The following is a 14,477-nucleotide window of genomic DNA, read 5'->3' as shown; positions in this document are numbered from 1 at the left end:
GGGAGAAAATGGATAGAAAATGATCTGGGGGTGAAGAAAAATGTAGATCTCCCTCCTGGGCTGACCATCACCCCTCTCCACTCTTCATCTCTCTCTTTCTCACGCGCTCTCTTTCTCTACCCCTCCCTTCCTCCCTCCCTCCCTCCCTCTCTCTTTCTCTACCCCTCCCTCCCTCCCTCTCTCTTTCTCTCTCCTACACACACACGCACACGCACACACACACACAAGCACACACACACTCAAACACACACGCACACACACGCGTACACATACATGTTATTGAGCTGAGATGTTCCCAGCATGCACACTGCATTCCACACTGCCATAGAGAACCATCTCTGTTTCCACATTCCCCACAGCAGCATCCCACTGTTCTTTTCTTTTTTTTAAAAAGCCCAAATTCACGAAACGCCACTGCAGCGCAAACACGTAAGACCATTCCACTCGAAGCCACCGCTAGCATAATCCCACAATTGAGTTTAATTGCTTCTGTGCTATTGTTGTTGTTTTTTTTAATTTTTATTATTGAAGCAGAGCGCTATCCCACGGTTACGCCGTTAATTTGCCTTCGTGTTACATACTGTACGTGTTATCGCGGTTCCCTCTCAGACGCCGAAAATGCCTTTTTCCCCAGCCGACGGCACGACGCCGGGGCTGACTCATCCGAAAGGCTTCAGAGAAACTCGGCTAAATGAATTTTCCCGCAAGTCGAATTTGAGGGTTCAGCTCAATGGCAAAGAAATTAGTGACTCAACCACCAGAAAAAAAAAACATTCATACGCACTTAGCAAGTGATTGTGCCTCAGGCTCAGAAAACACAAAATATTGACTTAAAGTGTACCACCCATGTGGTCTGAAGAAGCATCTCTTCGCACCATACCTGGACTAATTATCATTACTCTGCAGGGGACTCCCAATCTAGGATTGCTCTTATCATTTGAATTATCTTAATTTGTTCTTGTAGCACTTTCATGTTACACTTGTACCTCCATCCAGCGCTTATATCGCACTTAAATTCTTATCTTGATGTTGTAGCTTGTTGTAATGCCTCCCAGCTTGATTTGACCATAACTTTCCGACCTAGCCTATTCTTACTGTGTGAACTGGACTTAATGTGTTCATGGCTAAGGATAACTGTTACATAATGAGTATTGGACGTTGTCGAACCTGTGTGTTATTGCATTGGATAAAAGCGTCTGCCAAATAAATGTGATTTAATGTAATGTATAGAGCCAGTTTTTAGCATAGACAACATGGGCAATTGCCTAAGACCCCATGTGTGCATGTGGCCTGCCATCACCATGCCCCCGCCCCCCACAACCCTTGCCCCGATTTGCAAACACAACACCCCACCCCCCTCCACCTCATGCTTTAGTGTGAGAGTATGATGTAACTCAAAAGTCAGAAGGGGGGGCCTCCAAAAAAGTTTTCGCTTAGGGCCTCCATTTGCTCAGAAGCGGCTCTGCCCATGCACTGAGTGTGGCTGAAAGCTCGGAACTCAGGAGAATAGCCTCTCCCTGCTTCCTCGTATGCAAGAGTTTGCTGAATATTTATGATTGCATACTTAATGCGTTCGTCATTATTATTTCTATTTTTATTGCTCAAGTAAGTCAGTCTACTGTACTCAGTTTTAAAATTAAAGGGCAAATGTATTAATTTTTTTTTATGGTATGCATAAAAAGAAGCTAGACGTGCCTATGTGTTCCAAACTATTAGGAATGAACTGAAAATTAAGCAAAGATTTGTTGAGCGGTGACATTTCGGAAACGCCGAGTGCCGTAATGAATAGCAATGCGAGTAACCGTAGTCCACCAGTAGATTGCTGTGCGAGATCGTAAAGGTGACAGTGACTTCTCTTCGTTTGCTAATACCAATGAGGTTGTCCCTTCAGGAGCTTTCTACCGGACATGCAGAAGCATAAATTTGAGCTGCTCCCTGGCCAGACTTTTTTGTCACATCCATTTGCAATTAACTCTGATACCTTGGCTTTGCTTCTCTGCAATGCACTGTGGGACACAGCTCGCGTTGTCTCCGTTGTTGCCATGTTAACCCTTTAAAGTGTGGGACCGCAAATATGTGATTAGAATGTTTTTTTTTAACTGAACATTCTAATGCTGTTGTAACAATCACTGCTGGTAATTAAAAGCAATGGAGTTCTAGAACGCTGACTTTCACACAGAACATCATTTCGCACGGCCTCTCTGACGCATGGATGTTTTACTACTGCTTTGGGGATGATCAAAGAAAAATAAAATAGAAGCAGGATTACTGAGCTAGCTAGATAACTGCACGCAGTAAAAACCCAGGATGGCTCTTTTTACTTCAGTCCATGTTCCAGATTTGGGAGGGTTCCAGGTTTTACTCAGTGCAGTTATCCAGCTCAGTAATCCTGCTTTGTGAAACAGGACCCTGTAGTTAGCTGTTAAATATGTCCCTCTAGACCCAGTCTCTTGTTGTCCATGGTGATGGGAAGTGTTTCAATCAAAAGGACCAGGGGCTCTGTCCCCAAAATAGATAATTAGCGGCCTCAGTTAATTGTCAGGTAGCTCTTCATAGCAATTAACCGTTTTTTTTTTTTTTTAAATGGGATCTCAGAAGAAGCTGTCTGAAATGGCCTAAAGGTTTTCTGCTTTTCTGCACCTGCAATGAGATGCTTATTAGCTTTCAAATTGCATTTATATTTTGATTAAAGAATAATAATAAATCTGGCCATATTTGCCTTTGATAATTCACCAATGACTCTGGAGCCATACATTTCAGGAAAACAAGCAAGTAAGTAACAAGCAAATAATATATGTAGACACACCCTTGTTTTATGGACTCGGTGTAGTAAGTCAGTATTAGCATTTTTATTTGCTCATATTGTGGAAAGCCAGAGTTGGGCATCGCAATGCCACAGATGTGCAGTTTTTCTTTTCGCTTGCCACCGAGAGAACTGAATATTTCATTGTTTGTGTATTTTGACCGTGATATGACTTATTGATCGCTTGGGTAAATGAACTTAGTAAATTTAACAGGCTTTAAATTAAAGAGCAGATCCAGCTTTATTCCTTCTCGTCAATAATTCAAGACGTTATTATTAATAATTCAGTAATTAATCTCGACGTAATTAAATCATTTATTCCGACCATTAAAGTGTGAGTTATTGCAGAACTGTTTGCAGTAAGTCATTATGTACTCCGAGCGGAGCGTTCATACGGGACATGGGGCTAGACAGCAGGGTTGGAGTTTTTTTTTTTTCTCCATTTTTGAACTTTGAACTTTGAGAAGGGAAGTCAGTCAAGGCAGTCAAGGGATCAGGCAGTCAAGGGATCAGCCCCAGCATACCTCCACCAGATATTCAAACCCTACATGCCAGCCAGATCCCTCCGTTCTGCTACCTCAGGACGCCTAGCACCTCCCCCTCTTCGCACCTGCACTTCCAGAACATGTCTCCTGTCTGTTCTGGCCCCACGATGGTGGAATGACCTCCCCGTGAAGGTCAGAACAGCTGAGACACTGACCCATTTCAAACGACGACTGAAGACTCACCTCTTCAGGCTGCACCTCTCCCCATCCCTCCCTACCTCCCTGTAAATGACTGTAAGCTTAGGGTTGTAACTATGCAGCTGTTTCGTAGGTGACTTAGGTGCATTAACTGTCTTAACTACTACTTGTATTTTTTTTCCCCATAGACTGCGTTGTTGCCGTTCTCGTTGTGTTAGTGTTAATCAGTTTAACCTTCAGGGTCCAAGTTGAACTATGCGGTTGTTCCCTGCGCTTGGACCGGTACTTCTCTCTAGGGGTTTCGACATACTTGTTCCTGGTTATGGTTATACACTTGGATAAGAGCGTCTGCCAAATGCCTGTAATGTAATGTAATGTAAGTCCAAGAAGCTCAGGCCTCTGAGCTGAACTTACGCTGACGCCTTTTCTGTCAGACGTGTCACGAGCGCTCCCACGCAGTAGCACTGCTGACGACAGCTGTGTGTGCTGATGGTTTTTTTTTAATCGATGTTCTTCCCTGCCGGTCTTATTCCAAGATTGTCTCCAGCCTTCGTAAAAAAAAAAAAAAAAATTTAAAAAATGAAACAAATCTTTTTGGCATTTTCAATTTTAAAATGTAATTAATTCAATATCTCCACGTGGGCTTTTTTTTTTATTTTTCTTCGAATGAAACGCGATTGCTTTTTTATTTTTCTGCCGATAAAAAGATTGAGTTTAGTTCATGAGCAGACAATTAATCCCAATTAGATGAGCCAGCTGCAGCTCACAGATTCTTCTACAGTGCCGCACGTATCTTAAGGACCCTGAAAGGTCAGAATTCAATACCGGTGTTTGAGCGAGCAAGCAGCCCCACTCAGCAGCTGATTAGTGGCTTTTGAATGCCTCATTTTCAGCTAAATGGAATCAAGCACTGATAAGATGTCCACACAGGAAATCCACAGAAGAATTGCCACCCTTTTGGCACTCATTAAACTGTTGTAAGTACCAGAAAGAAAATTATGTACAATTTGCGATTGCGAATTGGCGGGTGTGCAGTGTGTGTATCTGATGAGAAACATGTTTTCAGCGTTCACACATACAAAAGCACTGTCTATGAGTCATTTATTGAAACTGGCAAAATCTAGGCCTGCCACTAAACGTATTGATATCAAAATTACGCCAAGTTACTGCGCAAGAAACAATACTGGCTATCTTACCTCACACAGTTTAAACAAGCTGTATTCCAATGCTGTGCAACCCCAATGTTTCCTGAATCATTTCAAGTAACTTTCAAGGTTGTTTGTGAATACCTGCCAATGAAAACCCATGCGGTGGAGAAGGTGCAGCCATCGAAGCAAGCGGAAGACGCTACTGATTTGTTAGGCATGCAAGACAGCGGATCTTCCACGCGAGCGCGTCCCTGTTTCGGTAGACAGCGGCACAAATTATTCATCAGCGCAGGATTTATTATTCAATGCTGGAATTTCCTGAGGATGATGATGTCATCGAGCCTGGCGTCAGTTGTTGGTTTTCTGCTATCGCTGAATATTTTGACAACAACAATAGCAATGTTACTCGGATAAGAAATTGTTCATTAGATACGGTCTAACGTTACTATAGATTGAGATGGTAAGTTGTTCCAAGAAATATTGAAGAGGAAGAATAAGTACATTTGTTGGTCATTTGACCGATCTCACTGGTGGCTCAATTGTTCATTCTGTAGTCTTTGTTACTCCTGCACCAGTATATGTGCACAGCATTAAAATAAATCCCTAGTAAAATAACAGGTATGTTTCCAGTAAGTGTTGGGGCAGCTAAATTGGCCTTTTAGGTTATTTCTTCTGTGAGAGAGAAGAAATAGACCTTTTTTTTTTTTGAGCTGAAAGACCGATGTGCTCAGAATGCTCAGATGTAATGCAATGCAACCGAGATGATGAAACTTGGCACAACCCTTGTGAAATATCTTATGACCCGACGGATGGAAATGCCACATTTCACAACTAGAAAAAACCTATTGTTGTACTGTGAAATGCGCTTGCAAAATATTTGGGAATGGTCACTGGTTTTGCAGCAGTAGCTCTGTGTATTAGTCATTAACCCTTGGAAGAATATGTTTTTTTCCAAGTCAGTGTGTTCTAGAACTCTTTTGCTTTCAATCACCAGTAGTGATTGTGACATCAGCATTTGAATGTTCCGAAAAGAACATTCTAATCACATATTTCTGATCTTACACCTTAAAGCACCGGTTCTCAAACCTTTTAATATCAGGACCCAAATGAGAAATTTGTACCTTTCAGGGACCAATCAAATACGCTAGACTAGCTCAGTAGACTACAGACTCATTCAGAGCCCCACATCACACATACCCACAAACCCATTTTGGGTCCTGATCCATAGTTTATGAAACACTGCCTTAAAGGGTTAATTGGGAGCAGCTAGCATTCACATTGGTTGCACAGTAACCAGAATGAACTGCATTTTCATATTTTTACTCGATGAATCACCCTTTAAGTATTCTGTCTCCTTTTCTGTACCTGCATTGTCCCCCTTCTTCATGACCTATTATTTCTGTTCATTAAAGCCAATCAGTGACTTTTAGCTGGAGGACTTATTTCAGCATGGAATGAGATTAACTGTCACAAAATGAAAATTTTTCCTTCGTGCAATATCCCTGTTTAATAAGAGGTATGCTGAAGATGTTATACCATGTGCCCACCGCTCTCTGTCAGAGCCTATTACTGAATGTGCTGCTTGAGTTTGTGTTATGCGCATACAGTATCTGTTTCTCTGTTTCATGTCTTTCCCATGAATTTTTGTTCAAGTTTTTATATACTTTCACTCGATTCTTTTGTATTTTGTTTTTAGATTTATTTATGCATCATGCACATTTAATTTGTGTTTTTCATAAAGTGTCAACCAGACAAAGCAATTGGATCAAATCAACAAATTAGTCCATTTGAAACTGGCTTCAGCTTTGTGAAACAGGCTTCAGCTCTGTGAAACGTGGTTCATATTTCTGAAACGGTTCAGCGGTGTGAAACAGGTTCGGCTGTGTGAAATGGGCTTCAGCTTTGTGAAATGGGCTTCAGCTTTGTTAAACGGGCTTCAGCTTTGTGAAACGGGCTTCAGCATTGTGAAATGGGGTTCAGCTTTGTTAAACGGGCTTCAGCTAAACCAGCTTTACCGTTCAGGCGTTCTGTTGGGCTCAGATCACGGGGCGTATAACGATGCATTTCCTCTCTGGCCTCGGGCCGGATGATTGCATTCAGCCAGAGCTGCCTCTGGAGCGCACGGCCGCGGTCCGAGGACAGGGCCCGGGATCGTAATGGAGAATGACGCGTATTAATTCCATCCATTCCATTCCGTCCGTCTGGCCTCCTTCCACCTCACCGCTCAGGACGGACTGCAGACTGCTCCCCTCGGTGTATCGCGGCGCATCTCGCTGGACCGTGAATTAATTACCAGGTCCCAGCCATCAATAACTGTTATCATTTCTCGTCCAGATATTGTGACTAACAGCATCCAGGGCAGGTAATATAATTAAAATTTACAGTGTATGAAATTTAATCATTTAAAAAAATATTATTATCAGCTCGGAACAGCAATTCTATTTTTTCTATGTCTTATCAAGCAATATCCACGTTTATCTAAAAAAAAAAAAACGATGATAGCACAGTTATATCATGGGACATGTGGCTGAACAGAATGTATTCAGTATATTTAAATGGAATTAATCTTTCTTGCATTGTTCCTTTTCCCCCAAATATTAATAGTATTCAAGGGAGGCTTCTTGCAGGGACTAATTGGTTATGGGTGGTAATTTGGTGACCGTCCATGTATGTGTGGTCATTTGGTGAAACAGGAACCAGTGCAAGTGAACCAATCCCTTTCTGATAGAGAAACAAACACCAGGGACTGTGAAATCAGCAAGTTTGATCACTGCAACGCTGCATCAGTGTTAATTAGATCTCACTTGACACAGCCACCATTAAAACTGCGCCTTTTTTTAATCAGGGGAACGTGATATTTTTCTCACTGGGGTATAAATTTAAAGTTTTTTTTTAAAGACCGACAGAAGGAAGATGCTCAGGAGAGCATATTCATACACCGTGTCATAGAGAGAGAGCAAAAAGTGAAAAGTTTTTTCGAAGATGAAAATGAAGATGCAGGCTGAGGAACTGAGGCCAGAACTTTCGCCCCGGTGTTCCAAATTCGGCAATAAACAACCAGAAAAAAAAGAGAAAAAGGGCGACGTGATGGAGGTGGATTGATCGATGACCTCATTAATATCGGTGTCCTTCTGCAAGGCTTTGGCTTTTCCTGCTGATTCATGGTCAGAATCCCCCCCCCCCCCGGCAGCCCCCGCCCCGCCCGTGCCATTTCCGAAAGGGCGAGAGAGCAGGAAATGAAAAGGGCCGGCTGAGCTTCTGCAGGTGCGGGGGGGGGGGGGGGGGGGGGAACGTCTTAATGAAAATAAAAAAAACCCAGAGAGCTCCGGGTCCCGGGAGAGAAAACGTAAATTAACGAGCGCTAACGAGCTTCGTTTGAGCGCTAACGAGCTTTGTTTGAGCGCTAACGAGCTTTGTTTGAGCGCTAACGAACTTTGTTTGAGCGCTAACGAGCTTTGTTTGAGCGCTAACGAGCTTTGTTTGCGCCGCGGAATCGCCGCGAGGGAGGCCTTTGGGGCTACCCGAAGCGGGGCTCTCTCGCCGACCGCCATTTCGACGCATTTAATCGCCTTTTGGCATTTCGTCTTCTTAATTTCAGCTTACCGTTAGTCATCAAGTGTTTACATCTCACTGAAGGCGGTACACCCAATTGGTCTTGAAAAAGCATTCACCCCCCTTCCTGATTTCCTCCATCATTACATATCTGTCTCGCTGAAAGGTTTCAGATCTTCAGACAAAATGTAATAGTAGACAAAGAGAATGTAATGCAATGTATAGAAGAGTTTATTTCCACAGACAAGATTCCCTCGGTGTATATATATATATACTGTATATCAAACACGTTTTTTTTTTTTTCCAAATTCCCAATTAAACTTCAAACCTGAGGTTGAGAAATAAGATGTCCCAAGTGTTTGAGTTTAAACCCTGCCTTTGTTCCTCAGAGAAAAGAGAACAAATAAGCCCTAAGTGCACTTAAGAACTGCTTTACTGTGGATTCCACCCTAGCTCCCCGGTGGTGGAACGAACTCCCCGTCCCCCTCCGAACCTCCCCCTCACTACCCATCTTCCGCCGTGGCCTGAAGACTCATCTCTTCAGACTATACCTAGACTAACCACCACCACGCTGTATATTTTACTCTAAATCTCCCCCCCCCCCCCCTTTTCATGACACTTGTTACATGTTGCCCCATCCCAGCACGTTTTGGTAATTTGTATTTGTCCTAATACTGTAGCTTATTCTTCTGCCTAGCTGGCTTTGCAGAGGTTAGGTCTGAATAGTGTTCACTGTGTGAACTAAACTGTGTTCTTGGCTAGAAATAAAAGCTGTACAAAATAAGTATTGTACCTTACTGAACCTGTGCTTAGCAGTTGTCTATGACCGTGAAATGCACTTTCTGTACGTCGCTTTGGATAAAAGCGTCTGCCAAATAAATGTAACGTAATGTAATGTGATGAGACTTGCATCTTGTCAGATGTGAGTCTCTTAGTAATCGACTGTGTTTCCATAGCTATTTAATCCCACATGGATACCGATGTTGTTGAACTTCGGTTAAAAAAATCGGTAAACATTTCCCCGAATTCAATCCAATGCAAATAAAGGCTCATCTCAATAAAGACTGCCTTCTCTCATACCGGACGGTGACCAATAAGCTATATACCAATGAAAATTTGTTTTCATTGAGCAAATGACACAAATGGTTACAATTGATTGGTCAGCGCACTCTTTAAAACACCCAACTTTTATATGTTTAACTCTCTGTTTAGGCTACGCATTTCCAGAAATGCTAAATTTAGTTAAGTGTTTCTCCATAGCAGAGAAAGACATCAAACTGTGGGAAAATAGGGGAAAATTACACTTTCAAGGAGACTTTCAACTGTCCTGGTAATCTAATGAATCTAATGAAATCAAGGATGAGTTGATGAGTTTTGTTTCATTAGTGTACTTTGATTACATAAAAAATCCCCAGGACATTGTCTGCTTCGCTCATTCGTGTTCATTATGAATATAGCCTTGTGTTTCTGTCTGCCATGGCTGAAAGACACAAAGGCTTGCATTTGGGTTTTTATTATTGCAATTTTTATAAACATTTACCTCCAGCAAAACTATTTTTTGTTAATGACAGTATGTGGCCCCGTGTTCTTAACTGAACATTCTAATGTGGATGTAACACTCACTGCTGGTAATTGAAACCAATGGGGTTCTAGAACACTGGCTTAGAATTTTGGAGAGAAAAAAAAAACATTCTAAAAAAACCTGCCCTTCAAAGGATTTTTATTTTTATAAGTCTCTGTCTCCAGCCTGGGCACCACAATATTCAGACTACCTCTTCCTTTTTCTTAGAAGTTTCAGCCTTAAACAGCTTTAAGGTTTGTTTGATTGAATCTGATACAACCCGAGTCTCCTTTGGATAAATTGCATATGCCCTTGGCTAAGGGCAAAGTCCATTAAATTGAATCTTGGGAATTTGTGTAATTTGATGTGCTGGGAGATTCATGTACTCGCCCTTCGAATAAAACTACTGTCAGACGTTAAAAAGCCACGTCTTCTTAACTTTAGATTTATCTCTGGCACCGAAAGCTCATCTGTATATTAGCATACAGTAAGACATGAGAAACGAGGGAATAAAAAAAGAAAGAAAATATATACTGCCTATTCCAAAGGTGTGGAAAAAAGCAGCTATGAAATGAAGTGAATCATGCTTTGTGGATGCAGTGAGAAGAGAAGTCAGGTATTGTAAAAAAAAAAAAAAAATTTTTTAAAAGAATAGCTACTTGTAAAAAGTAATTCATCAGCTCTGTACAGGGCCTGTAACTCATTAGAAGTGTAATAAAGTTGTTCCTATTATTCAGCTCATCCACTCAGCTTTTGTGGCAATGTGAGGAGATTTGTGGCAAGAGAATTTTTATGTTTCTAGTGTAGGTGTTTCTTGTAATTACAGTGGTTACTATGTGGTTGCTATATGGTGAGGGTTTAACTTTTTGAGCAAGTATTATATTGCCCATATTGATATTATGGGTGAGTGTTATACGATTTTATAATAAGAACTGGGTCTTCTGTAAGTAATTCACCATCCAGCACAGAACTCTGGTTTGCTGTTCTAAGACTGCACAGCTCATTGGCAAAGGCTGTTCAGTGATCAGCCATAATCGTGAGGTGCCAGATTTCAGTCCTGCTAAAATGTAAAATTAAACCATTTATGTAACTTATTGCCTCAAGTGGCAGCATACTGTAAGCCATACTATAGTGGCAGCATACTGTAAGCCATACTATAGTGGCAGCATACTGTAAGCCATACTATAGTGGCAGCATAGCCCCCCCCCCCCCCCCCCACACACACACACACACACTTCTCTTATCATCCAGTTTCTCTATTCTATGTCAATTGCCTTGTCCCAGCTGTTGGAATGCGAACTCACAGGAAATGCAGGACTTTTTGTAAACATGCTAGTTGTGAGCTGTGTTTCGTCAGAGGATGCAAATATTTCCTACCAGATGCAGTTAAGCCACAAGGGGCTTTTTCGGGGAGTTTGCTTCAGGAAATTGATGTAATCATCGTTTGGAAAACCACCTTTCATCTTGGTCTTTGTGGAGAGGTACGCGTCGCGTATTGCTTCAAATAACCCGGACCGCGCGTGGGAAGATGTGAAGATTGCAGGCAAGGGCGAACAGGCGAACGTTCGGGGAAAAAAAACAATATTCCTTCGTAGCATTTCCCCTTGTCAAGTTCTGAAGGAAACCTCTGTGCTCATGTTGATTTTCCTCCAGAGGCCTCGTCGTATTTCCGGACGGTGTTTATGCACGACGGAACGGAACAGTCAGACTTTTTTTAAACGGCATGAAAATTCTTGACGGTTTAACTTTAATCCGAGCCTCGTGAGGACGTGAACCCTTGGTAGATAGGAACAGCTAGACTGACAAGCCGTGCTGAGAGAGAAACAGAGCGAGGGACACCGCTACGTTTCGTAGCGCCGGAGGTTCGCCCTGCAGTTTTTCGAGTTCAAAAAAAAGGTGCCATTTTTTTTGTGAAGGAGGTTTTCACTCGAACCCCGGGGGTAAAAAGGGAGACGGCGGCGGCGGCGGCGTTCGAACGGCGGCAGCGGCAAACGGCGGTTGGTGTTAAATGTGCCGGCGCGGACAGGCATTTTCAAATGCTAACTGTCAAACTCGGGCTGACGTGGGGCCACGAAGGCCGTTTCCCGGCTCTGGCACTTTGGTATTTTTTTAGCGGAACTGCGATAGCCTGTGTTACCTCACGGCGCGCCGCCATTTTGCTCGCGGCGTGACCGTTCACCGACCGCTTCTCTCAGCGGCCGACCCTCGTCTTGCCGGCGTAGGCCGGGCTGTCAGACTGCTGGCAGACTGCTGCAGCTCCAATTTACGAAACGCTGGTGGAGCGGCAGTTATGCTAACAGAGGCCTGTTAAACGTGGCTTGTGGCCTGCCTCGCTAGTAAGACCTGTAGCACGGGCAGAACTCTTTAGTGCATGCAAAACCAATAACACGACTAATGATTGGTCATGGTATTTTTTTTCACCAATCATTGGTTGTGTTATTGGTTTTGCATGTGCTAAATGTCTTAGTAAATAAGACCCCATGAGTCACCCAGATTGCATTTGACTAATAAGTCAATTAACTGCCCATTTTCATATATGAATTGCACTTGGATATAAACAAAAACCCTATGTGCAGTGTTATTACTGCTTTCGATCCTTTTTCCATGGTGACCCAGTGTTTTGCCCACTCAGTCACTTTGTTACATATAAACTGTGAACAGAAGAAAGGTCAGACTAACCTTATCAGAGTTGACAATGACAAAGTGTTTGTGCGTGGGTGTGTGTGTGTTTGTGTGTGTTTGATGTGTGGTGTGTGTGTGTGTTTGACTATGTTTGTGTGTGTGTGTGTGTGTGTTTGTGTGTGTGTGTGTGTGTGTGTGTGTGTGTGTGTGTTTGACTGTGTTTGTGTGTGTGTGTGTGTGTGTGTGTTTGACTGTGTTTGTGTGTGTGTGTGTGTGCGCGTATGTGTGTGAGAGAGACCGTGATACCAACGATAGCTGATCAGGATACAGGCGTCTACCAAGCAAAAACACACAGCAAAGTTAATCAACTCCTGCTCCGTGGGACTTGTTATGCGATTATCGTTATGAAAACCAGGAGCAAACGCTATGAGGGCAAACGAGCTGAGGCAGACAGGAGAGAAATCGTGAGATAGCTGGTAAAACCGCACGTTTATGCTGACTGTCCTGTTCTTCAGTTCAGAGAGATAACGACGCGGGTGTGGGGGGGGTCACGTAGCATGTACCATTGCTAACGAGCTGTTTACGAAGGGTCGTGTAGTGGCCGCCCACCGCCGCCATCCTCTTACGTATCTGTTTTGGATTCAAACACTTTTCCGTGCTCTGTTGATCTTGCCTGGTGTAATAGAGCCCGTCAGTATGACCAGAAGGTCGGGTTTGCCCTTTTTGAGGGTATTTCATTGGTTCCATTAGATCAGACAAGGCCAGTAAAGCGTAGAAAAGCATTTGAATCCAAAACAAATACGTATTTGACCCAGGTCTGCTTTGGACTCCGGAGAGCGCTCTCCCTCTCTATCCACTGCACTGGCTGTTGACTTTCAACCATTGCAGAAAGTTCATTCCCTTTGCTTTTGCAGCAACCAGAAATCCCGTGGCCCATCTGTGCAACATCACCGATTTCTGTTTTCGAAAATCAACTTAATAGCCACATGAATGCAGAGCTGGGAAGTCCAGGGGTTCAGAAAAGCAAAAGTCCTGCCATGTGTTTCTTTTACCCATAAATGCAGCCCAGCTGATTACACTAATCAGTTCTACCTCCTGGCTGAAGAACTGCGCTAATTAGCGAATCAAGGTGACTAGAACAAAATACCGGGGATGACTTTAAATTTCCACCTCTGCATGGCAGGAAACGGTAACCTACTGTAGCTATGAAGGACGGAGTGTAGCACAGTCCTTCAAGGAACTGGGTTTGTAACCGAAAGGTTGCAGGTTCGATTCCCAGGTAAGGACACTGCCGTTGTACCCTTGAGCAAGGTACTTAACCGGAATTGCTTCAGTATATATCCAGCTGTATAAATGGATGCAGTGTAAAAGTTGTGTAAGTCGCTCTGGATAAGAGCGTCTGCTAAATGCCTGTAATGTAATGTAATCTATGAGTCTTATATGATCCCCTATCTGATCCTTTATCCCTGCTAAAGTCGGCGCCCTCTTCGCTAATCGCCTGCTCAGACAGACCGTCAGTTCAGTCAGTTCAGGTTTTTATTCTTCCCACACGGAGGAGGAAATTGAGTCGCTGAATAAGAGGTGTTGGTTAAAAGACGGCCGGGGAGCTCGAGGAGTGCGAGTGTTCTCAGAGTGTTCTGTGTGGGTACTTGTGCGTGCTTATCCTGGTTTCAGGCGCGCGTTCAGGAGAACATTGTGTGCTGTGTCAGACTGAGCTGATGTGAAGCTGAGCTCTTGACTCGACTCATGACTGTGACTGTTTATTATAATTTATTTTTTGAGAATTGTCGTTATTATTATTATTATTTTTTTAATTATTATTATTATTATTATTAATAAGACATTAGGAAGAATTTTTTTCACATAGAGAGTAGTCAGTGTGTGGAATAGCCTGCCAGGTCATGTAGTTGAGGCAGATATTCTGGGGATTTTCAGGACTAGGCTTGATTGATTGATTGATTTTATTTGGTCTCAAAAACTGTCTGTACTCTGTAAGCAATCAGAGCAGTAATTTAGTCAAAAAATGGCAGGCATTGTTGGGCTGTATGGCCTGTTCTCGTCGTTATGTTATGTTATGTATGAGGGAGGAATGTGTGGTGGTGGGTGCG

General features: G+C 42.9%; 1 protein-coding gene and 1 long non-coding RNA gene across 4 annotated transcripts in view; both read left to right on the top strand.

The window, feature by feature from the left end:
* LOC135260654 (contactin-associated protein-like 2) overlaps positions 1 to 14,477 on the top strand; it is a 245,155-nt gene that overhangs the window by 172,912 nt on the left and 57,766 nt on the right. The window lies entirely within an intron of this gene.
* Positions 3,871 to 7,315, top strand: LOC135260681 (uncharacterized). 2 transcript variants are annotated; one of them, XR_010331722.1, is made up of 2 exons: positions 3,871 to 4,463; positions 4,761 to 7,315. It is a non-coding gene; the product is annotated as an uncharacterized LOC135260681 (long non-coding RNA). The 2 variants fall into 2 exon arrangements; XR_010331723.1 differs by having other exon boundaries at positions 4,750 to 7,315.

Source organism: Anguilla rostrata, chromosome 8 (genome assembly GCF_018555375.3).
Source record: "Anguilla rostrata isolate EN2019 chromosome 8, ASM1855537v3, whole genome shotgun sequence".
Lineage (NCBI taxonomy): Eukaryota > Metazoa > Chordata > Actinopteri > Anguilliformes > Anguillidae > Anguilla > Anguilla rostrata.
This window is presented reverse-complemented; position numbering and strand designations above follow the sequence as displayed.